Source organism: Suricata suricatta, chromosome 1 (genome assembly GCF_006229205.1).
Source record: "Suricata suricatta isolate VVHF042 chromosome 1, meerkat_22Aug2017_6uvM2_HiC, whole genome shotgun sequence".
Classification (NCBI taxonomy): domain Eukaryota; kingdom Metazoa; phylum Chordata; class Mammalia; order Carnivora; family Herpestidae; genus Suricata; species Suricata suricatta.
In genome coordinates this window covers 17,625,496-17,650,006 of record NC_043700.1, presented here as the reverse complement: position 1 = coordinate 17,650,006, position 24,511 = coordinate 17,625,496, and the positions used below count along the sequence as shown (strand labels likewise).

Here is a 24,511-nt window from a genome sequence, read left to right as displayed (position 1 = left end):
TTTTTGAACTGTTCTGAATATATTTGTTAGGTCCACCTAGTCCAATGTATCATTCAAAACCAATGTTGCTTTATTTTCTATCTGGATCATCTATCCATTGATAGTGGGCTATTACAGTACACTACTATGATTGTATTACTGCCAGTTTCTTCCTGTGTGTCTGTTAACAGTAGTTTTCTGTATTAAGGCACGGGCATGCAGGGTCCATAAATATCTACAACTGTTCCATCCTCTTGTTGGATTGTTCCCTTTATCATTATGCAGTGTCCTTCTTTCTCTATTGTTACACTGTTTTAAAGTCTATTTTGTTTGACAAAAGTATTGCTATCCTAACTTTCTTTTTGCTTCCATTTTCATGTTAAATGTATTCTGCCTTTCACTTCCAATCTGCATGTGCCTTTAGGTCTGGAGTGAATTTCTTGTAGGCAGCATATCGATAGGTCTTGCTTTTTTTCCCTCATTCAGGCACCCTGTGTTTTTCCAGGGAACATTTAATCCATTTACATTCAAAGTAATTATTGATAGGTATATGCTTATTTCCATTTTATTACTTGTTTTATGGTTGTTTTCCTATTTCTTAGTTCCTTCATGGTTTGATGACTTTCTTTAGTGATATATTTTTTCTCATTATTTTTTGTGTATTTATTATATATCTTTTTGACTTGTGGTTGCCATTACACTCACATATAACATCTTCAGCATATAGCAGTCTATATTAAGCTGATAGTGTATGAATCCATTCTAAAAGCACTAAATTTTTTACTCTCCTATCCTCTTGTATTATATATATGATGTTATACTTTACATCATTTTATTCTGTGAATCCCCTGATTTTTATAATTGATTTTACTGCTTTGTGCTTTAACGTCTGTACTGGTTTTATAAGTGGTTAATCTACCTCTTTTATTATGTTTGTAATTACCTGTGGGGTTTTTTTTTCCCCCTTTCTTAATTTTCTTACTCTTGATTAGGGCCATCATTTTACTGAAAGAATTTACTTAACATTTCTTGTAAGTCTTGTTTTTTTTTTTAATTTTTCTTATGGTTTTTATTTATTTTTGAGTGACAGAGACAGTGCGAGCAGGGGAGGGTCAGAGAGAGGAAGACACAGAATCTGAAGACAGGCTCCAGGCTCTGAGCTAGCTGTCAGCACAGAGCCCGACGCGGGGTTCGAACCCACGAACTGTGAGATCATGACCTGAGCCGAAGCCAGATGTTTAACCGACTGAGCTACCCAGGCGCCGCCTTGCAAGTCTTGTTTAAAGGTGATGAACTCTTTCAGCTTTTGTCCGGGGATACTCTCTCTCTCCCCTTCTGTTCTGAATGACATTCTAAATGGGTGGGTGTTGCTGGCTGCAGATTTTTTTTCCTTTTTGCCCTTTGAATATATCGTGCCATTCCCTTTTGGCCTGCAGAGTTTCTGCTGAAAACTCAGGTGACACTCACGTAATTTCCCCTGTATGTAACTATTTTATTTTAAAATTCCCTATTACTACATTTCACCATTTTAATTATTATATATTGGTGTGGACCTCTGTGCTTCCTAGATCTGGGTGTCTGTCTTCCTCAGATTAGAAGAGTTTTCAGCTATTATTTCTTCAAAGAGTTTTTCTGTCCCCTATTCTCACTCTTCTTCTGGGATCCCTATTATGCAACTTTTATAATGCTTGATGGTGAGGCTGAGTTCCATTAAGCTGTTGTCATTTTTTAAATTATTTTTTTTGCTGTTCAGCTTGGTTGTTTTCCATTACTCTATCTTCCAGCTTGCTGATCCATTCTTCTGTGTCCTCCAATTTGCTATTAGTTGCTTTAGTATATTTTTAATTTCAGTTTTTGAGTCTTTAACCTGAGCAGGTTCTTTTTCACATTTTCCATCCCTTTGTTGAGGTCTCACTGAGATTCTCCACTGTTTTCTCAAGTCCAGTGAGTATTTTTATGACTATTACTTTGAATTCTTTATCAGGCATACTACTTATTACTATTCATTTAGCTCTTTTGTTTGATTTTGTCCTGTTCTTAATTTGGGAAATATTCCTCTGTCTCGTTTTGAAAATTTTTTCAGTGTTTCCATGTATTAGGAAATCAGCTACGTCTCCTGATCCTGAAAGTAGTGTCCTCTGAAGAAGTGTTCATGTGGTGGCTTGTAGTGCAGTGTCTTCTGTTCATCTGAACCAAGACACTTTATGGATGTGTCCTATGCAGGTTGTTTGTGCCCTACTTTTCTGACTGAGTCTTGTCTGCCTTCAGTCTGATCAGCTGCAATGGCCTACTTTGCCGGTTGTGGGCAGGGTTTGGTACCAGGGTCTTAAGGACCCAATCTACAGCCACCATGGACTTACGGTTGAGGAATATCAGCATTTAGACTGGATTCCTGCCCTCAGTGCATTTCCTGGGGCTGTGATCACACCAAACCACAGGACTCTCCCTATCTTGTACCCTGAGAGGCTTTCATTGGTGGGATGGTCCTATAGACAAACCATATCCCACCCCTAATTTATGGGAGATGCAATGACCCCAAACCGCAGAGATATTCTCCCTATTCTGTGCCCTGAGAGGTTTTTGTTGGTGGGTGGTACAGAAAGTCAGACTGCATACCTTCCCCAGACAACCTACTTGGGCTGCAGATGTGCTGACTGCTGGGCACTCTCTCTGCACTGCTGGTGCTGCTGCTGCCCCTCCCTGTGTTACCATCTTTCCCTCTGCCCAAAGCAGGACTCGCTCTGGAGTGGGGCAGTCCTGGCTAAGGCTGCTTGCAGGATGAGACAGTACAGAGGCTGCTTTGGAGGAACTCCTTCCTGGGGGCTGGGGGGGGGGGGCGACTGGGGCAAATCTGCAGGAGAATGTGGGGTCAGGGTTTGTGGTGTTAGCAAGCTAGGGGGAAGATGCTTGTGCAAGTCCCTGCAGGTGTCTAGCTACCCTGGGGGCTTAGAGGGAAGAAATGACGCCTGCCAGATCTTTTGTTCTTAGAAAACTCTCTCCTAAAGTTCTCTGCCCATCCAGTGCACATTCTGAGGTTAGTCAATCTTAAATTTGTAATATTTGTTATCTCTTTTCATGTGATTTAGCCAGGAGATTCTTCTATGTGTACTTGAAGAAATGTACATTCTAGTTTTCTCTGATAAAATGTTTTATATATGTACCTTTTAGAACGTTGTATTCTGAGATATGCTTCTAGTAACAAATGTTGAAAAAAATGACTTTAAATGGGGTACTCATCCAAAACAAAGCCTATCAGAGGAGGGATGGGTGAATAGGCGAAGCAGAATAAGAGTATACTTTTCGAAATGAGCACTAATGACGACAGAATTGTTGAATCACTATCTTGTACACCTGAAACTGTTATAACACAGTATGCCTACTGGAATTAAAATTTAAAACCTAATATACATATACATGTATATAATGTCCTCCCATTTGTGACAACACGGATGAATTGTGAAGACATTATGCTAAGTCAGAGAAAGACACACTGTATGATCTCAGATGTGGAATCTAATAAAAAACTAAAAAGAGATCAGATCTGTGGCTGCCAGAGGTGGGGAGAGGGCTAATCGAAGGAAGGTGCTCAAAATGTACAAACTTCCCATTATAAGATAAATACATGCTATGGATGTAATGTACAACATGACTGTAATTAATACTGATGTATGACACAGAGGAAAGTTTTTAAGAGAGTAGATCCTAAATATTCTCATGAGAAGGAGAAATACTTTTTTTTTTAGTTCTATCTTGAAGAGATGATGGATGAAACTAAACCTATTGAAGTAATAATTTCACAATACAGGTAAAGCCATCATGTTGGTGCACTTTAAAAAGTAACATATATCAATTATTTCTCAACAAAACTGGGAAAAAATAATTCCTTCCCCTATCCCTCCCCTCCAAGGAAATAGAATATAGCATGCTAAATGGATGTCTGGGAGCTGCCTGAATGGGAATTCTACTCAGAGGAAGAAACATGACGTGGTAGCTAGAAGGAAGACTGTAGTTGAGTGTGTGCAGGGTAAGACTTTTAGAAATGTATTCTTTGCTTGGTTTTTTTTCCCTTAAGATGATCGACATTTGAAGATCTTTATAGGCTGAGGAGAAAATCCAACAGAATTAAATGATTTGGGGAATGGAAAAAAAATCATGTATACCCCAGGTGCTTTTGAAACTGCTGCTTCTAAGCTGTATCTCCAAGGGGTTGTTTGTTACACTGGCTCTTTAAGGGCAATTTCAATTCCTTACTACTTTCAGTGCTCCCAGAGCTAAGCTACTGGTTTTTCAAGTACTGGAATGAGGCCTCGCTAGTTTTTGAAAGTCAAATATAGGGTCTTGTTTTCCCAGTGCAGGTCGCCCATGCTGAGGATTCCTGGTTGAGATCTGCTCTTCTTCCCTCTGCTTGCTTATGGTGTCCCATCTGCTTGTGGTTAGTCTCACTAGGAGTCTGGCTCCCTGCCCCTTCTCAGCACTCCTACTGTTCCTGATGTGGCTATACTCTAGGTGTGTCTGTGGTGTAAGCTGAACCTAGGACCCTCCTATGCCACCATTTCCCCAGGTGTTCTAGTGTTCCTGAAAGTTCCTAATGTTCTTTAACACATGAAACATCAACTTTTCATGGGCGCCTGGGTGGCTCGGTTGGTGTCTAACTTTTGATTGCGGTTCACCTCCTAGGATCGTGGGATCAAGCCCCGTGGCAGGCTCTGTGCAGAGTGTGGAGCCTGCTTAAGGTTCTGGCTTTCTTTCTCCCTCTGCCCATCTCCCTCATGTGTTCTCCTCCTCTCTCTCCCTAAAATAAAAAAATAAAACATTTTCTCAGACATTCAAGCAGCTGATAAATGCAAAGTGCATAACTTGTGTATGACTTTGCTAAAATCAATTCATAGTAAAACTATACTTTTGTATAAATGTACCATTTTTACTAACAAAAAATTTCGTATTGTCCTTTTAACCTTTAGGTTTTTCTTAATTTTTTTATCAAAACACTAATTTTATTATCAAAAATCATACGTAGCTGTGCGAGGCCTCATGAGAACTTTGTCATACACAGATGGGTCCACTCTGGGCTCATGTTTACTCATCAAGCTGCAGTTGAGACCAATGTATAATTTAGAAGGGAGGAAAAAGAGATTAGAGGCAATGAGTACTTTGCCTTTGCTCAATATCATTGATCAAATAATCTGTCTGTGCCTATATAACATGCCTGAGAAAATAGTGTAGTTTTATTAGCGGTAACTTTCCAGAATCAATAACCTTTCTAATGAACATAAAAGCCTGGGTGCCTTGGAGTCCAAATTCATGCACTTGGATTGCTTGTTGTAATCAAGCAGTGGCATTAACGTTCTGATGTGATAAAATAAGTGTTTAGTAATTTAGTCCTCAACTGCTTCTGGCATTTCAACTCTTTGTTGGCATATAAAGCAGAAATTTCTGCTGTAGTAAAAAGTAATTTATTGACTTTTTTTTTTTTATCACCTGTGATGAATACATTATTGGACTTGTAAGCATTTCTATTCAGACATTGTGGGACAGAAGTTGGCTGGCACCAACCTTAGCAAATTGAAATTCAATCCAGATCAATAAGGCGTTTTATTTAATTTGGTCCTGGAATAGAAATAATCCTTACATTTTCTAATAAGCATGTCTAATTTCAATTTTCACACTATGTATTTATTCTGTATAATCAAGCATAACTGCTGGTCTTGTTCTTCTGTTGACAAATGTATTGCATAGATGTGCACTTAGTAGTAACTATATAGAAGGTGGTGGGGAAAGAGTGTGCTTAGACATAATAATGAAAATTTGATAAATGTCTACCTAGAACTTGTAAATATTCCTAAGACTTTAATTGTATTTATTTTGTCTACCTAGGTAACAACAAAACGTATGCATAAGGATATGTAATTTTCTTTACATAGCAACTAGCTTATGAAATATTTCCGAACTGAGGAAAATCTAAAAGCCTACAGATAAGATTAATTCCTGGCTAAAATCCCCTGACAGGCTATCGGCATTGAAGTGGTTAAATAAGTGGCAGCTTGGGCTTTGTAACACAGCCTCGACCTGACTGATTTAACACAACAACCATTTATTTAGCTCATTATTCTATGGGTAGGAAACTTGACCTAGACTGGAAGATTCTGGTCTCAGATACAGTGATCTGAGCATGTCAGTGTGAGGGTCAGTGAGACAGTGGCCCCTCAGAGAGTTGAGCTGGTGGATGACTGTTAGTTGGGTGTCTGTCATACTCCGCAGGCCTAGGCTCGACTTACCTGCTTGGTGGAGGGGGGCAGAAAGTTATTTGAAGGAATAACAGCTAAAAACTTCCCTACAGAAAGAAATAGCTATCTATCCAAAAGGCACAAAGATCCCCCAACAAAATTAAAGCAGGTCCACATTAAGACTTATAATTAAAATGGCAAAACACAGTGATGAAGAGAGGATCTTAAAAGCTGTAAAAGAAAACATGTACACTGGAAACCATATGAGTCTATCACTTGATTTTTCAGCAGACCTTCACAGGCCAGAAGGGAGTGGCATATTTTCAAAGAGCTGAAAGGAAAACAAAACAAACAAAAGAAGAAACCTGCAACAAAGAATGCTCTACCCAGGAAGGCTACTATTAGAATGGAGAGAGAGAGAGTTTCCCGAACAAAAGCTAAAGGAGTTCATCATCACTACACCAGCCTTATGAGAAATGTTAAGGAAATGTCTTCAGTGCAAATAAAGGTCATAATCAAGCAAAAACTGGGAAAAGGAAATATTAGGAATGGAAAACCATTTACAGGGGAATATAAACATAATGAAAAAAGTAGATTAATCACTTATAAAACCAGTATAAAGATTAAAGCACAAAGGAGTAAAGTCAAGTATATCTAAAAAAAAAAAGTCAAAGGATTCACAAAATAAAAAGACATAAAACAAGACATAAAATACATAAAATGTGGGTTAGAAGGAATAAAAATTCAGTGCTTTTAGAATGGATTCAAACTTAAGCCATTATCAACTTAACACAGATTGTCCTATGCCTAAGATGTTATATGGTAACCACAAATCAAAAACTATAATAGATATACCCCCCAAAATGAGAATAATATCCATCATTATCACTAAAGAGAGTAGTCAAGCCGCAAGAGAAGAAAGAAACAAACAGAAAAACAACCATAAAACAGATTCCTATTTCCTATCAATAATTATTTTGAATGTAAATGGATTAAATGCTCCATGAGAAAACATAGGGTGACTGAATAGAGAAGAAATATAAGAGCTATCTATATGCTGGCTACAAGAGACTCACTTCAGACCTAAAGACTCATGCAGATAAAACGTGAAAGGGGGGCAAAAAATTTACCATGCAAATGAAGGCAACAAGTAAGCTGGGGTAGCAATACTTGCACTGAGCAAAACAGACTGTAAAACAAACACTATACCTGCAATAAAGGATACTACATAATGGTAAAAGGAACAATTCAACATGGCAGTGAAATACATGCTTTTCAAGTGCCCATGAAACATTCTCTAGAATAGACCACATGTTAGATAACTAAACAGTCTCAATATCTCAATATATTAAAAAACACTGAAATAATATCCTGCATATTTTCAGACCACAATAGTATGAAACTAGAAATTAATCTCAAGAAAAAATTTGTAAAGAACACAAATATGTGGAGACTAATAGGCTACTAAACAATAAATGGGCCAACCAAGAAATCAAAGAGGAAATCTAAAAAGACATTAAGCCAAATGAAAATGAAAACAAGGCTCCAAAAGCTTTTTCTAAGATAATAACAATATTGATGAACCTCAGGATGCAGGAAAAATCTCAGCCAATCTAAATTTAAACCTGAAGGGTCTAGAAAGAAAATTAAAAAGAAAAACAAACCCTGAAGCCAGGAGGAGGAAGAAAATAATAAAGACTGGAGAAGAAATAAATGAGGTGGAGAATAAAAAAAGAAAAGAGTAGAGGAGACTAATGAAACAACGAGCTGGTTCTTTGAGAAGACTTTAGCCACACGCAGCAACAACAACAACAACAAGACTCAAAATCAGAAACGAAGGAGAAGAAATAATACCACATAAATAAAATATACCACAGGATTATAAAAGAATACTACGAAAAATTACAAGCCAAGAAATTGGACAACTTAGAAGAAATGGATAAATTCCTAGAAATGTTTATCTTCTAAAACTGAATCAGGAAAAAATGGAATATATGAACACACCAATTACTAGCAATGGATGTAATAACTCCCAACCCAGGAAAGATCAGGACCAGATGGCTTCACAGGTGATTTCTACCAAACATCTCAAGAAGAGTTAATACCTATTCTCAGACCATCCCAAAAGTTAGAAAATGATGGAAAACTTTCAAATTCATTCAAGACTTACATTACTCTAAGGCCAAAACAAGATAAAGACATTAGAAAAAAAGAAAACTACAGACCAATACCTCTAATGAACACAGATACAAAAATCCTCAAAAATCCCCAGCAAAATACTAGTAAAACAAATGCAGCAATGCATTTAAAAACTTATTCATCACAATCTGGTGGGATTTATTCCAGAGATGCAAAGACAGTCCAATATTTGCAAATCAGCGTATATACATCACATTAATAAAGGATAAAAACTAGATGATCATATCAGTAGGTGGAGAGAAATTGTTTGACAAAGTATGACATTGATTCATGATAAAAACTCTCAACAAAGTAGGTTTAAAGAAATCATACCTCAACATAATAAAGACTATGAAGAACCTGAAGCTAACATGGTACTCAATGGTGACAGACTTCTTGAAAACGTTTCCCCTAAGATCAGGAAGGACAAGAGGTCTACTCTCTCCACTCTTACTCAACAGAGTACTGAAAATCTTAGCCACAGCAGTCAGACAAGAAAGAGAAAAGACATCCAAAATTACTTTTTCACTCTTTGCAGATCATGTGACACTGTATGTAGAAAACCCTACATAATCCATCAAAAAGCTATTAGAACTGTTAATGAGTTCAGTTAGGTCACAATAGTTTATCAGTTGTAGTTCTACATGCTAATGAAAAAGTGCTAGAAAGAAACTTAAAAATTTCATTTATAATTAGACTAAAAAGAAAAAATATAGGAATAAACTTAAGGAGGTGTACACTAGACCTGTATCCTAAAATCTATAAAACACTGATGAAAGAGACTGATGATAATACAATCAAATAGAAAGATACCCCATACTTATGGGGTGAAAGAACCAAAAATTTTAAATGCCCATGCTACCCAAAACAATCCACGGACTTAGTGCCATTCTTATCAAAGCACCGATAACATCTTTCAAAAAACTAGAACAAATAATCCTACAATTGTATGGAACCACAAAGACCCCAAACAACCAAAGCAACCTTAAGAATAAAGCTGGAGGTATCACAATCCTAGATTTCAAGATAAATTACAAAACTATAGTAATCAAAACGGTATGGTACTGGCACAAAAAGAAACACATTGATCAATGTGTTAGAATAGAGAGCCCAGAAGTAAACCCAAATTATATGGTCAATTGATGTAAGACAAAGGAAGTAAAAATATACAATAGGAAAAAGGCTCTTTAACACATGATGCTAAGAAAACTGGACAGCACATGTGAAACAATGAAATTGGACCGCTCTCTTACACCATACACTAAGATAAACTCAACCCAGATTAAAGACCTAAGTATGACACTTAAAATCATTAAATTCCTGGGGAAAATATAGGCAGTGATTTGACACGAACCGCACAAATAATTTTCTAGATATGTCTCTTCAGACAAGGGCAACAAAATTAAACTAGTGGGACTACACTGAAACAAAAAGCTCATACACAGCAGAGGAAACCATTTACAAAACAAAAAGTCAACCTACTGAGTGGGAGAAGACATTTGCAAATGGTGTATTTAATACAAGGAGCTATTTTTCAAAATATATAAAGAATTCATACAACTCAACACCAAAAATTACAATACAAATAAAAATTCAGAGGACCTGAATGAAATTTTTCCAAAGAAGTTGTACAAATGGCCAAGAGACATGTGAAAAGATATTCAATGTTATTCAACATCACAGAAATTAAAACCAAAACGAGGTATCACCTCATACCTCTCAAAATGGCTTAAATAAACACAAGATATAACAAATATTGATGAGGATGTGGAGAAAAACAAACCCTTGTCCACTGTCAGGTGGGAAGGCAAATTGGTGCAGCCTTTGTGGAAAACACTATGAGGGTCCTTCAAATATTAAAGATAGAATTACCAAATGATCCAGTAATTCCGCTAATGGGTATCTGCCTCTAAAAATAATAACACTAATCCAAAAAGATATATACATCCCAATGTTTAATGCAGCATTATTTACAATAGCCAATATGGAAGCAACCCAAGTTGTTTTAAATATACATATATATTTAAAATTAAGTATTACTCAACCACAACAAAGAATGAGATCTTGTTATTTACAACAACATGGAAGGACTTAATAGGGTATAATGCTAAGTGAAGTAAGTTAGAGAAACACGAATACCATATGATTTCATTCATATGTGGAATTGAGGAAATAAAACAAATGGACCAATAAAAAAGCAAACAAAAAACCAGGCTCTTAAATACAGAAGACAAACTAGTGGTTGCCAGAGGACAGGCAAGTAGGGGATGGTTAAACTAGATAAAGGGGATTAAGCGTATCCTTATTATGATGAGCACTGAGTACTGTGTAGAAGGGTAGAATCATTATACACTTGAAACTAATATAATACTTATGTTAATTATATTCCAATTTAAAATAATCCTCTTTCCCCATTCTTAAAAACAAAATAAAGTAGCCTGAATGAAAATACGGTATTTTAGTGACTTTACTATAATGCAAAAGTTTGCAAACATTCCCAATACATTTTTGATTTTACAGGTATTTAATTCCAGATACGTTACTGTCCAAGATTATTTAAAATGTTAAATACATTCACAGCACTCTGTTTGAAATTTAAATCCCAAATGTGTAACTTCTATTCTCCTTACCTTTTACTATATTTTTCCAATAACACTCCTACCCCTCTAAAATTCTCTCTAATTTACTTTATATACTGTGTTTGTGCTTTCCCCATACTGCAATGTATGTTGCTTATATATCCCAAAGGCTAAAATGTGCCATCCCATGACAGATGCTTACTAAAAATTTGGGGGATAATTTGCATCACTGAACTCTGCCAGGACACCATACACAAGGCAGGTAAACCCAATACTTACTCTAAGGTTTAATTTATATTGGATAGGGTCACGCTTGGTGACTCAGGAGCATATGCTAACAGCTCCTCACGAAAGAGACACACAGAGAGTTAGAGTTCTAAGGCAAAAGAAGTTGAAGGCATATGTGAATGTATGTGTATGAATATGTATATATGTGTGTGTGTGTGTATACATCTGTGTATATGTGAAGAAAACATGTTTATAAAGGAATTTCATTTTTCTATTACTGTTTTATAATTCATTTTATACTCCCAATGAGGTCCTACTCATGAGAGTGCATTATAATAATTTAAATGTCTAATCTGGTTGAAACTGAGATTAGATCCAATAATTTCAAGAGTCTTGTGCTTTCTTTTACTTATTAAATTCCATGTATAAGTGAAGTAATATGGTATTTGTCTTTCTCTGACTAACTTATCTTGCTTAGCATTAAACTCCCTAGACCCATCAATGTTGTTCCAAATGGCAAGAATTCATCCTTTTTGTGGCTGAATAATATTCCACTTTATGTGTATGATCTGTGTGTGTATATGATCCATTCATATATTGATGGCACTTGTACATAATTTGGCTTTTGTAAATAATGCTGCAATAAACAAGGGAGCATATATCCTTTCAAACCAAACAAAAGACTCTTAACTATAGAGAACAAATGGATGGTTACCAGAGGGGAGATAAGCGAAAAAGGTGAAGGGGACCAAGGGTACAATTATCATGATGAGCAGTGAGTAATACAGAGAACTGCTGAATCACTATATGGTATGCCTGAAACTAATATAACCCTGTATGTTAACTATACTTGAATTAAAATAAAAATTAAAGAAGAATCTCTGTCAACATTCTGGGGTAACAGCTTAGTTTCTAGTCCAGCACAGTGATTAAATGCACAAATTCTAGTTCTAAATGGCATAGGGTTTAATTCCTGTTGCTACGCTTAGTGGTGTGATCTAAGGCAAGTTTCCTCATTATAAAAAATGTCTTCCTGAGGCACACGGGTGGCTCAGGTCATGACCTCACAGTTCATAGGTTCAAGCCCTGAGTCAGACTCTGTGCTGACAGCTCAGAGCCTGAAGCCTGCTTCTGTTCCTGCATCTTCCTCTCTCTCTGCCCCTCCCCCACTCATGCTCGCGCGCTCTCTCTCTCTCTCTCTCTCTCTCTCTCTCAAAAACAAAGACATTTTTAAAAAGTCCACCCTGAGTTCATAATATTTTTTGAAGATTAAATGGGTACTTCCATATAAAGCATTTAAAGCAGCTTCTTTATCCATGATGAAGGCTTAGAAGGTAATGTAGACATTCCCTACAGGGTCAACAAATCCTCTTTTTAACTGTGTGTCCCATCTCACATGATGCTGAAACCCTGAAGAGCAGATGTCTGAAGTCTTAAATCTACCGATGGTCCTTCTGCCCTTTGCATTCCCTCAGCTTACCCGACCCTCCTCTTGCTCACCTTTACACAGGCTGAAGTGTCCGGAAGAGATAAGGAGACACATGCTTGCCTGATGTCTTTCTTCTTCCATCTCATTTCCTATTTCTCTCCTCTCCTCCATCCTCCAAGATTGGAAAGGCAGTTTGCTTTTCTCTGCTCTTCCTGATCATATCTTCCTCCTGTGTAAAGACAACACTTCTAAGACTTGACCATCATAATGGAAAATGCTTTTGTATACTGAGCAATAAAGTTTATTATCTCCATGACTACAGTCATTCGGAATTACCCTTAGCCAAAGGAGAACTAAAGGAGTGGAGACAAGTCTTTCTCATAGAGTCCAGCTTGCAAGTCTCATTTTGATGCAAAATCTAGTTTTGAATGTGAGAAGTTAAACTATATCTAACTTTTTAATTTGGCATGCCTTTGGTAATAAATCATGATCTCTCTATAGGCTGACTGATCCCTTGGGGTAATTGAGAAGGAAGTAATATACTTGAGAAGGAAAAGAAAAATTGATATTTTTCGAATGATACCATTTTTCACACCTATTACTGTAATGGTACATAGACTCTTTTGTTTATATTATGCTTTTTTAAAACCAAAACAACTGTTTCAAGGATTAAAAATTTTGACAGGAGAGTTAACATTATAATAAAAGTTTATGTTGTATTTGAAGGCAATTAATAACCTTATTAAAACCTTGTTCTACATTACTGAATAATTATAGGCTAATACTAGATAAGGACTGTACACCACTTAACATGAGGACTGGTACTTGATAAGAATGCAGTAAGTCATCATGGGTTTTGTTATATCATTCCTATTTGCCATAAAATTGTGGCAGCTTTTCCTCCTTACCTGTGAAAACAGGATAATAAATAATTTGCACAACTTGGATGGGAATGAAATTATATGAAAGGCTAATTAAGCATTGGTTTCATTCTTTCATTTTACATGAAGTTTTATTCACTGTGGGCATTCAATTTCCTTTTTCATCTTTCAAGGTTTCTCTTGGTTGTTAGCAAAATGTTTATTATATCTACTATAGTAAACTTATTTTTACACTATTTTCACTCTTTTATAATTAACAAATTATTAGATGCTTTCCTCTTTATATAATTTTTAGGTTATGCCAAACTACTTACATATGATAACTTAAACTGAATTGGTGCCAATAAAATCACTAATTGTAAAGTCACCTTCTATGTGGCCTAGGTTTAATAAGTATTTTAAGCCACCTCTACAACTTTTAGTTGACTATACTCTATTCAATAAACAATAAAATAGAAGTTGTCCTTCCTGTCTAAGACATTCCAGTATCCAGAGATACTTCCATTCTCTGAGGCCAGTTTCTTGATGTCATAAGATCACCTATACCATATAACTTTCCTGTGGGCTTTCTTAGATTCTTTGATTCTAATTTTTGCAATAGCTCACCTATACTCAATATTTATTTTCCAAAAGTTATAACATATGTTAAGCACTGTGCTAGGCACAAGATTAGACCAGTGAACAAATTAAACCATAAAACCTTCCCTCAGAGCTCAGTCTTTTTGAGAACCTGGACAGTTACAGGCAATGTTACATATGTTATGACAATAAAGTACAAACTGCTGTTGGATACTATGGGCACATACATTTAAGGTCTACTTAGCCTAAACTTAAGGATAAGGAAACTTCCTGAGCATGTTACTCAAAATGAAGACATAAAGGATGAATAGAAATGGCCCAAGTGAAACACTGAGTATGGGGAGAGGGACGAATGTTCTAAACAAAAATCTTTGATACGGGAGATAACATGAATTAATCAGGGTGACTAGAACCTATGTGTATATGTGTATGAGTTTTAAACTAGAATAAGGGTAAACGGGAAAGCTTGAAGAGGTCAAGGGTGATCAATCTACAGAAACAATACAAAATACATAAGATTTTACTTTAATTTTTTGAATTTGACCTGTTTTTCAGAATCAGCTACTTTTAAAAAGCCTAGTTTGGAAATTAAGAAATATACATATTTATATATGGATGGGTGTTTGTATAAACACATGTATACTCAGTTTCTTCAGTTACACTGGCTGATTCAGGAAGGGTATAAATCTTCAAAAGAAACAATTATTAAGACAAATCACACAAGTCCAGAAGATGATACAAACATGACCTACTTTCTGCCTCAAGAAGACTGTTTTCCCAGAGATTAGTCCCCCATGAACGAGCATGGGGAGTCATGTCCATGGGACATTGCCGCTGTTCCCTGCCATTCTCTGACCCAGCTCTTTCCTACCCCCTCTATCTTCCTCTTAATTGTTTCTACTCTTCTGCTTCCCATAAAAAGACATATGCTTTCTAGTATTGTAATAAAACCCCAGTTAAATTTGGTAAATATGAGACCAGAAGGGTCCTCTAATCATTGGGAGAGTCCAGAGAAGGAGCAGCCCAGAAATCACCAAGTGAGATGTCTGTGTGCTGTGTCAAAGCTCTCTCCCCCAAAGTTCATGGGGATCTGCACCTGGTGGCCTAGGGCCTCTGGAGGACTGGCTAAATAGCCAAACAAGGGATGAAGAAACTGCTGAAGGAGAGAAATGGGCAGAGAAGAGAGGGGACAGTGGTAGCCGGGGAACCCAAACGAGAAGATGCACAGCTCTCCAGACAACAATGTGCAGGGATGATCATGACCAAAGACAAGAGGTTCCTTTACATTATAGACTTGGCATAAAGAATGCTTCCAAGAATCTAGATTCAATCCTGGAGAAAGAGGGTACCCCAAATGTCAGAGCAAACTCTTAATGAATGAATATAAGTTTCTACTACCTAATGAAATGAGATTCTCATAATAAAAATTACATTCAGCTGTAGAATAAATAGACACCTTTTCACCCATAACATTTGTCTGGGGAATTGTTTATGCTATACCACGAAGCCTTGGCTGGCCCCTTCACTCTTTTTAAACAAAGACCCCTTCGTACTGAAGGAAAAAGGAAATAAAGATTATTGAAGAGATGCATAAATATTCTCCTGCCACACAGACAATTTTGATTAATGGGAGTAACTATTTTTTTGTGACAACTATTGTATATGTTTTTGAGTAAAAGCATATCTTGACTACTCTGATGATGGGAAAAAATATGTATCACATGCCCCCACACAGATTTTCTAACCCACATAAGAACAGAATAAAAGTGCCTGTGAATAAACTTACTGTTTTGCTATTTTTAAAAATCCCTTGAGAAAAATTAAGACACTCCATTTTATTTTAATTTCTGCTAATTATTTGGATTTCACCAATGGTTCTAGTTTCTATATTAAACTTGAAGCCAAAAAGTCATCCTTAGTTCTGACAGCTTTTCCAATAATTTCTTTATTGTTTTCAAGGATATGTTTTAAATATGTTATCACAATCTGACTGAGAGTATTGATGTATTGTTATGAAATATTGAAGCTAACTATACATTATTTAAACTATCTTAATTTTAAATATTTGCAAAACAATTTTTAAATGATATTTGCTGTAATAAAGATTGATTTTAACAAAACACTGTATGTTAGAAGTTTAAAGACAATTCTAGTGTCTTTTCTTAAAGACAATTAAATTGAATAGCACATTTATTTAAAAGAAAACAATGGCAAAATTGAATTAACTGTGAAAATGGCAAGCCTCCTGAAACTTATATTATGGAAACTCACAAAGAAACAAGAAAATGCATGGTAGTTATTATACACGTACAAATTATGATACAGAATTGTGTTCAGTTTCCTAATTCAAATTATGTTCAATTTCCTGTTCCTTATTTGTTTCCACTTCTGGATAGAAACAGTGGAGTACATCACAAGTATAAGCTAAATTTGTTTTGCCAGTGACAATTGCCAGCAAACAATTGCCTTAGTGATCATTGTGGCTGATCAATTTAATTAGGTGTCAGAATCAATGTACCAAAGGTGAGTGAGGTGAATTGCAACCATGCAAACCTGACTTTCTTATCCAAGGCAAAGATACACTGAACTTAGGTTTCATTATTTTACTTTCCATGATTTAAGAAGACCACCAGAGGGCTTGTCTTTATTGAAAATATGTAGTTCTGCAGTGCCTACAGATTGTAATTGACATCTGAAGCTTTTAAAGATTTAGCTCTGAATGATTAGGTGTAAAATCCAAGCCCATGTGGAACTTTCCTTTATAGAGCCCCTCAGAGCTAAGTGAAGGGGTTCTGTAAAGGATACAAGGGGTTCTACGATAGGTGAGTGGTATTTGCCAGCATGACTAAGCTGGGATGGTACAGAGAAGGTAGAGCTGGAAATATAATGGATGGACTCCAGGTACAACCCGTCTAATATGAGCACACAGTTCCAGATAGCACCAGGGTCCGTAAGTCAAACTGATTAATGGGTGTCAGCAGCTCAAAGACAATAAATCTTACACTGTAGCCAAGATCTAGCCAGCAGTTTTGAAGAAGATGGGGCGGCAACTACGTGGCACAATGACCACAACTGTGAAAAATATAACTATCTGGACTTGTCTGGACAGACAAGTTGGACAAGTCTGTGCATTCTAGGTGCAAGTATACAAAAGATCCAAGACCCCTTAGAGAAATCAGGAAAACATCTAATGAGAACACAGAACACAGCAAGTGTCCAACTTGGGAAAGACAATTTAGGTTCTTAAGTAAATGTATATTTCCTTTTATAAAAAAAAAAAAAAAAAAACAGATAGTACTGGTTAATATGACTCCAGAGAACAGACTTTCCTCTGAGAAACTTAAAACAAACCAAAAACATAGTATTTTTGAAAAGGTATTACTATTTTAAAATACAAAATACAGATTATATTCTAAAAGGAAATGAGCTATACTTCCTTCAATCTTGAGGGAGAAAAAAATGTTCCGAAATGAGAGTCTTTTTTAAAAAATGACATATCTAATATTCAATTAAATGTATAGAACACACATACACATCAGCTAATTGCTTTTTTTTCTATCATTGAATCTCCCAATACTATGATGATCGTGATAATCCAATTGGGAAAAGATCATCTTTAATTTATTACATTCTGAATAGCAATTTATAGATTTCACTTGGTGTCCTAGATATTGAAATTAGAAGATGTAACCTTTTAGTGAAACATAATCTGTTTGACAGGCCAGAACCCACTATTCAGCACTAAACTGAAAAACTTCAAGATTGGATACAGGGAATTCTGGGAAGATAATGGAGTAGGATGATCCTAAACTCACCTCATCTCACAGACACACCCAGAAAATGACCTGAAAACTGGCGGAATACACTTTCCACACTTAATCACAGAGAGGAGACTGCACTGAAAATAGGAGGGGCAGAGACAGTCAGGAACCAAACTCCCAGCGAGACCTCGAATGGAAAACATGGAAAGCAAAGCAGCAGACCCCATACCAGCCATCCCCAGCACAGAGAACCTGCTCTGGGAAGATGAATCCGCATAATATTTAGTTTGAAAGTCATTAGGGCTTACCTTCATGAGTTTTGACAATTATTGGGTCTTAATGCCAGGTACTTTAAAAATCTGTGGGCTTAGCCCTAGATGAGTCAGAGGAGAATCAATAAGAAACTGAGTCCACCAATAAGAAACTGAGTCCACCGTTAAAGACTCGGCGTAACAACCCCCTGGAAGATACAGCATCCAAGCAGCAGTTGGAGAAAAGCACTTGGGATATACGAGAAGGAGATTTATTTATTAATCTCAGAACACATGCTGGCGATCACGGATCTTTAGGAAACTTGTTGAAGAACAAAGAGCTGGGAGGCACCTCTCCCTCACCCCCAGCTGAGATGGCTGGACACCAGTGCAAACACCCTCTACCTAAGTCACTAACGCAGTGCACACCACCCCTGCATCTTCCTTCAGGTCTACTCCATCTAACGTAGTCCACTTGGCCCAAGTCACTCCAAGGTGGCTTATGCTCAGTACCCTCCTGCCAGCAGCCCCAAAGGGACTGGCACCACTCTAGTGACTCCTGCCCCGGAGAGAGGGAAAGATACTCACACACACCCATGCAACTGAAGCCCCAACAGATAGCGTCGGGGTAGGCATCTGGTCTGACTGTTGGTCCCATTCACTCTCAGGGAGAAGCACAGAGAGAAAGCCCTGAAGGGCAGGGTGACTGAAGCTCCAGCAGAAAATAAAGATGCATGATCTGGTCTGACTGCTGGCTCCACCCACCCACAAAAGCCTCTCAGAAGACAGGGCAGGGAGAGCACCAATAGTTTGGTATGACTGCAGCCTGGGCAGACTGGCCTGGGGCTGGCCTCTGCTGTGACGGCTGACACTGCCTACTGTAATACCACAGCAGCCCCAGACTGGCCCCTTAACAGCACAGGGACCAAACCCTGCTCAGTGCACCAGCAACAAACAAAATGGACCATTCCAGGTACAGGACTAAAGACAAACCTGGCTCAACAACAATGGACTGCACACAACACATCACAGACATAGCTGAAGGGTGTGGTTCCAGTGAGCAGGGGGCGTGATGCTACAGAGCATCACAGGACTTCTTCAGAAGCCAGTGCTTTCAAGATCAGGAGATAGAGCTGACTTTCCTATACATAAAAACAGAGTTAGACAGAAAGAGGAGTTAGAGGACTATGTCCCCAGTTAAAGAAAAGGATAAAAGCACATAAGTGCTAAATGAAACAGGAAAAAAGAGCAATATGACTGGTAAGTAATTCAAAGTATGGCCATAAAGAGACTCATGGAGTTGATAAAACAGTTAAGGATCTCAGTGAGCTCTTCAGCAAAGAGATGCAAATATAGAAAAAATCAGAAATGAATACCTCAATCATGGAAATGTAAAAGAAATACTAGAGGGAATCAATAGCAAGTTAGAGAAATCAGAAGAATGTATCAGTGAGTTGGAAGGCAGAGTAATGGAAAATAAGCAGGCTGAACAGCAAAAGGAAAAAGAATAATAAAAACTGAGAAGAGGTTAAGGGAGGTCAGCAACACCATTGAGCATAATAATGTCTGCATTATAGGGATTCCAGAAGACAGAAAGAAAAGGGCATAAAATTTGAAGAAATAAGCGCTGAAAACTTCTAATCTGGGCAAGGAAACAGACATTCGGATCCAGAAAGCAAAGGGAATCCCCAACAAATCAACCCAAGAACTTCCAAAGCAGAATACATAATAATTACATAATAGTATTTTATTTTTTTTTTAATGTTTTATTTATTTTTGATTCAGAGAGAGACAGAGCATGAGAGGGGGAGGGGCAGAGAGAGAAGGAGACACAGAACCGGAAGCAGGCTCCAGGCTCTGAGCTAGCTGACGCGGGGCTCGAACCCACGAATGTGAGATCTGACCTGAGCCGAAGTCGGAGGCTTAACCAACTGAGCCACCCAGGCGCCCCCATAATAGTATTTTAATTACAATGGCAAAATATAATGATAAAGAGAGAATTTTGAAAGCAACAAGAGAAAAGAAAAGTTACAAAGCCCCGTAAGGCTATGAGTGGATTTCACAGCAGACACTTTGCAGGAGGCATAGGCATGATATATTCATAATACTAGAAGTCAAAAACAAAACCAAAAATTCTGCAATCAAGAATATTCTACCCATCAGGTCTGTCATTCAGAATAGAAGGAGAAATAAAGAGTTCACCAAACAAAAGTTGAAGAAGTTTGTCACCACTCTATCAGCCTTACAAGAAACCATTGGATGGAATTCTTTCAGTGCACAGATAGAACCATAATCAAGAATAAGAAAATTATGAAAAGGAAACATCTGAAAGATAAATTCAAACATAATATACAGGTATATTAATCACTTATACGCCCAGTACAAAGATTAAAGCACAAAAAGAGCAAAATCAATTATATCCATAAAAATCAGCTAAGGGATTTATAAAATAAAAAGTATATAGAGGATGACAAATACATAAAATGTCAGAGGAGAGTAAAACTTTAGTGATTTTAGAATGGGTTCAAATTTAAGGGACTATTAGTATAGACTGCTATATGCATAACATGTTATATATGATCCTACCAGTAACCACAAATAAAAAACCTCTAATTGATACACAAAAAATAAAGAGAAAAAAATCCTGGCATATCACTAAAAAAAGTGCTCTCTTTCCATCAGGGAAGAGAGCAAGAGAAGAAAGGAACAAGAGGAACTACAAAAACCACCATCACGTAAATAACAAAAAAAAGCAGTAAGCCCGTACCTATCAGTCATTACTTTGTATGTAAATGGACTAAATGCTCCAGTCTACAGACATAGCGTGAATGATTGGATACAAAAAAAAAAAAAAAAAAAGGCAAAGCTCATCTATATGCTGACTGCAAGTCTCAAATCAGACCTAAGACACATGCAGACTAAAAATGAAAGGGCGGGAAAACATTCACCATGCAAATGGAAATAAAAGAAAAACTAGAGGAGCGATACTTAGGTCAAAGTAGAATTTAAAAAAGACATTGTAACGAGAAACAGAGAAAGATAGCATGTAATGATAAAGGTAACAATCCATCAAGAGACTATAGCAATTATAAATATTTACGCACCCTGGATGGGAGTGCCTAAATACACAGAGCAACCATTAACAGATATAAAGGAAGAAATTCTCAGTTACACAGTAAAAGTAGACTGTAATACCCCATTTACATCAATGGATATATCATCCAAACAGAAAGTCAACAAGGAAACTTGTTTTGAATGACACATTGAACCAGATGGCCCTAACAAATATATTCAGAACATGCCATCCAAAAACATCAGAGTACACATTCTTTTCAAGTGCACATGGAACATTCTCCAGAATTGATCACATGGAAGGCCACAAAATAAGTCTCAGTAAGTTTAAAAAGACTTAAATCATATCATGCATCTTTTCAAACCACAACATTATGAAACTAGAAATCAATCACAAGAAAAATCTGGAAAGAACACAAGCATCGGGAGGCTAAATAACATACTACTAAATAATAAATGGGTCAGATAAGAAATCAAAGAGGAAATCAAAAAACACAGGGAGACAAATGAAAATGAAAACACAATGGTCCGAAATCTTTGGTATGCAGCAAAATCTGTTGTTAGAAGGATGATTATAGCAATACAGGACTACTTCAGTAAGTGAGAAAAACATCAAATTAAATAACCTAACCAAACACCTAAAAGAGCTATAAAAAGAAGAAAACCTAGCCCAAAGCTAGTAGAAGAAATGACATAATAAAGATTAGACAAAAATAAATGAAATAGAGGGGGAAAAAACCCAAAAACAGAATAGATCAGATCAATGAAACCAGGAACTAGTTCTTTTAAAAGAACAACAAAATTGAGAAGCCTTTAGCAAAAAAAGGAGAGAGGACTCAAACTTGAATATGAAGCAGAAGAAATAACATTGAACATCACAGTAATACAAAGGAATTTAAGGGAATATTATGAAATATTATATGCCAACAAATTGGACAACCTAGAAGAAATAGATAAATTCCTTGAAACAACCTTCCAAAATGGAATCAGGAAGAAATAGAAAATTTGAACAGACCAATTACTGGCAGTGGAATTGAATCAGTAATGAACAAACTCCTAATACAAATGTCCAGGACCAGAGAGCTTCACAGGTGAATTCTACCAAACATTTAAAGAAGAGGCAATAACTATTCTTCTCAAACATTTCCAAAAAATACAAAAGTTTGGAAAGATTTCAAATTCACTCTATGAGGCCAGCATTACCTTGATTCCAAAATGACTTAAAGATACTATAATATACATATATATTATATATAATTTTGAAATATATTGAAATATATATTCAAGACACACCATTATCTGATAAACATAGATGCAAAATTCCTCCACAAAATATTAGCAAACTGAATCCAAAAATATATTTCAAAAAATCCTTCTCACATCAAGTGGGATTCATTCCAGGGATACAAGAATGGTTCAATACTCACAAATCAATTAGCTTGATATATCACATTAACAAGAGAAGAGATAAAAGCCATGTATATGATCATCTCCTAAGACGCAGAGAAAGCATTTGACAAAGTATGCCATCCATTTATGATAAAAACTATCAACAAAATAGGTTTAGAGGGAATGTACCTCAACATGACAAATACCAGGTATGAAAAACCTTAAGCCTGCGCTGTACTCAATGGTAAAAACACCGAGAACTTTTCCTCTAAGACCAGAACAACACAAGGATGTCCACTCTCACCACTTTTATTTAACATAGTACCAGCTGCAGCAATCAGATAAGAAAAATAAAATGAAATAGAAGGCATCCAAATTGGTAAGGAAGAAGTAAAACTTTCACTATTTGAGGAAGATATGATACTTTATATAGTAAGCCCTGAAGAATCCACCAAAAAGCTACTAAACTTGATAAGTGAATTTAGTGAAGTCACAGGATACAAAATGAGTATACAGAAATCTGTTGTATTTCTATACATAATAATGAATTAGCACAAAGAGAAGTTTAGAAAACAATCTCATTTACAACTGCACACTAAATAATAAAATACTTGGGAATAAAATTAACAAGGAGGTGAAAGACCTGTATTCTGAAAACAATGAAACACTGATGAAGGAAATGGAAGATGATACTAACAAATGGAAACAGATCCCATGCTAAAGGACTGAAAGAACGAATATTTGTAAAATGTCCACACTGCCCAAGGCAGTCTACAGATTGCGTGCTTTACTCATTGAAGTACCAACAATATTTTTCACAAAACTAAAACTATTAATTCTAAAATTTGTATGAAATCACAAAATACCAGTCAAAGGTATCTTGAAAAAGAACAAAGCTAGAGGTATCACAATGCCAGATTTCAAGATAAATTACGAAATCGTTGTAGTTGAAACAGTATGACACTGGCACAAAAACAGACACACTAATCAACGGAACAGAATAGGGAGCCCAAAACTAACCCGCTCTTACACGGTTAATTAATGACAAAGGAGACAAACTGTACAATAGAGAAAAAGGCATTCTTTTCAACAAATGGTGCTGGGAAAAGTGAACTACCAAAGGACAGGACACTTTATTACAGCATACACAATAAATTCAATACAGATTAAAGACCTAAATGTGAGATATGAAGCCATATAACTCCTAGAAGAAAACTTGGCAGTTATTTCTATGATGTGGGCCACAGTAACATTTTCCCAGATATGCCTCCTCAGACAAGGGAAACAAATGCAAAATTAAACCATAGGACTATACCAAAATAAAAATTTTATGCACAGCAAAGGAAACCATCAACTACATAAAAAGGTAGCCTACTGAATGGGAGAACTCTTTTGCAAATGATATATCCAATAAGAAGTTAATATCCAAAATATGTAAAGAAATTACACAACCCAATACCAAAAAAACAAAAATAATGGATTAAAAAATGGTCAGAAGACCTGAAAAATTATCTCCCCAAAGAAGACATACAGATGACCAACAGGCCCATGAATAAATGCTCAACATCACTAATCATCAGGAAAATGCAAATCCAAACAATAAGATAGCCCCTCACTGTCAAAATGGCTAAAGTCAAAAAGACAAAAAATAACAAGTGTAGGTGAAGATGTGGAGAAAGGGGAACATTGTGCATTGTCAGTGGGAAAGCAGCCACAGTGGAAAGCAGTATGGAGGTCCCTTAAAAAATTTAAAAATGAACTCACTATATGTTCCAGTAGTTCCACTACTGAATATTTAATCAAAGAAAACAAAAACACTAATCCAAAAAGATATATGAACTCCTATGTATATGTAGCATTATTTATAGTAGCCAAGATGTGGAAGTAGCCTGACTGTCCACCCATATATATATATATATATATATATATATATATATATATATATATATATATATGATTAA

General features: G+C 36.4%; 1 long non-coding RNA gene across 1 annotated transcript in view; it reads right to left on the bottom strand.

Annotated features, from left to right (window-relative positions):
- LOC115287971 overlaps positions 1–24,511 on the bottom strand; it is a 127,111-nt gene that overhangs the window by 23,874 nt on the left and 78,726 nt on the right. Inside the window, exon 2 of the long non-coding RNA XR_003906749.1 lies at positions 12,689–12,846. This is a non-coding gene — a long non-coding RNA (uncharacterized LOC115287971). The remainder of the gene's footprint in view (positions 1–12,688; positions 12,847–24,511) is intronic.